Source organism: Theropithecus gelada, chromosome 4, assembly GCF_003255815.1.
Source record: "Theropithecus gelada isolate Dixy chromosome 4, Tgel_1.0, whole genome shotgun sequence".
Classification (NCBI taxonomy): domain Eukaryota; kingdom Metazoa; phylum Chordata; class Mammalia; order Primates; family Cercopithecidae; genus Theropithecus; species Theropithecus gelada.
In genome coordinates this window covers 14,139,207-14,141,415 of record NC_037671.1, presented here as the reverse complement: position 1 = coordinate 14,141,415, position 2,209 = coordinate 14,139,207, and positions in this window count along the sequence as shown.

Here is a 2,209-nt window from a genome sequence, read left to right as displayed (position 1 = left end):
CTTTTTTTTTTTTTTTTTTTTTTTTTTTTTTTTTTTTTTTTTTTTTGTATTTTCAGTAGAGATGGGGTTTCACAGTGTTGGTCAGGCTGGTGTTGAGCACCTGACCTTGTGATCCACCCCCCTTGGCCTAATTTTCTTTTACTGAGAGAGATGGGACTTGGCCTCCCAAGACACTTGGGGGGGTAGACACATGCATTTCCTCAAGCGAATGGCCACTGAACCACCTCAAGAAATTGACATAGGTCCACTATAACATGAAAATAATTTAAATAAGAAATCTAACTTCCTGTAGAGAAGAAGGTGAAATAAGGATAACTTAAGAGAGAAGATAGGAAAAGAGAGAGGTGCAGGGTGGTATTTGTTACCTAGGACTGCAGTGGCAAGGTACCACACACTTGGCGGCTTAGAACAACAGAATCTTGGCTGGGTGCAGTGGCTCAGGCTTGTAGTCCCAACACTTTGGGAGGCCAAGGCAGGCAGATCACCTGAGGTTGGGAGTGCAAGAACATCGTGACCAACATGCAGGAAACCCGTCTCTACTAAAAATGCAAAAAAAAAAATTAGCCGGGAGTGGTGGCACATGCCTGTAATCCCAGTTACTCGGGAGGCTGAGGCAGGAGAATCTCTTGACCTTGGGAGGCAGAGGTTGCAGTGAGCCGAGATTGCACCATTGCACTCCAGCCTGGGCAACAAGAGCAAAACTCCGTGTCAAAAAAAAAAAAACAAACAGAATCTTATGCTTTCACTATCTGGAGGCCAGAAGTCTGAAATCCATGCATGGGCAGTCTGTGGCCGCCTTCAGTTTGTCAATGTCTCCATCCTCATATGGTATTGCTGCTCTGGGGCTCTGAATTTCCCTGTTCTTATAAGGACACTAGTCATTGGATTAGGGCCCACCCTAATTCAGTATAACCTCATCTTAATGTGATTACGTCTGCAAAGGCCCCATTTCCAAATAAGTTCACAGTCACAGGTTCCAGGTAGACATGAATTTTGGAAGGACACTACTCAAGCCAACACAAGGGGTAAAGAAAGGGTAGTAATCACCTGCAGGGACACATGTTAAAAATACAGCTTCTTAGTCCAGACCTCCCAAGATTCTGATTCAGTGGATTTCAGTAAGAAAAGGCCAAGACTCTGCACTTAGCAAGCACACAGGTGATTCCGCATGCTGAGAACAATTGTCTAGAAGGAGGGACAAGTGAGAGATCTCCTGGAGGTGCCAACAGAAGGCCACAGGATCACAGGGGTCCAGGGAAGGCTGCATGGAAGAGGTGGCCTTTGAGTTAAAGGTGAGAGGACATCATGCAAGGTGATTGGCATTTGCAGCAGCACAGGGCAGGACTGATGGATGGATGGTGTGGGCTAGGAAGGAACCAGGCTGGAAAATAGGCCAGGGCCCTGGGCTTCTTTCTGTGTTTCATTTTTTGGTCTGGAGAGGAGCAGAGGACTTGTTTCTACATGTAATCACTAACGAGTATGAGTTAACCTTACAACACTCAGTGCAAGATCTGTTATGTATTTGGGTTTGTTTTGTTTCTCAATCAAGTTAAATGTGACTCTGAGTCTTCTTACCAGGGTTAGTGAGACATTCAATATTAGTCATCATTGGCAACATCTCTCTCCCTCCCTAAGAGCCTAAAGGGTCCGCCACAATCCAGAAAACTTAGCAACAGCCTGTGCCCTTCAGATCGTCAGCGCTGTCACTGAGATGCGCATCATCCAGCCCTGTGGGGCCCATCTTACTGCTCACAGCATTGCTCCCTGGGTCCAAGGTGGCCACAGAAAACATGGCTACAGTTTGCAAAGCCAGAGCTTAGTATTCAGATCCCGAGTATCTGCAGGCCACCCTCACTAGAGACCTACCACCTGCCAGACTATGTGGACATGGGGTGCAGGTTTCTACTATTAACCTCTGGGAATCCAACCACATTGCCCACAGGCCACTTGCTCTTGATAAATGCACCTTTCCTCCAAACCCTCTGCAAGTCCTCCCTGTTGGACAATCCAGATCTAGAACCCCAGTGAGCCAAAACCTGTTGAGTCCATATGGAGTGTGGGAAAGCCAGTGCTACACCAAAACTCTCTCCATGCGTTTATCCAGCCAGGTATGCTCGTATAAATTAGGGCTTCATCTTGTGTTTGCATTTGAATATGCGTTCGTTTTCCTTTGTTTGAATGACATACAGTGATTTGAATGCTTTAAGTA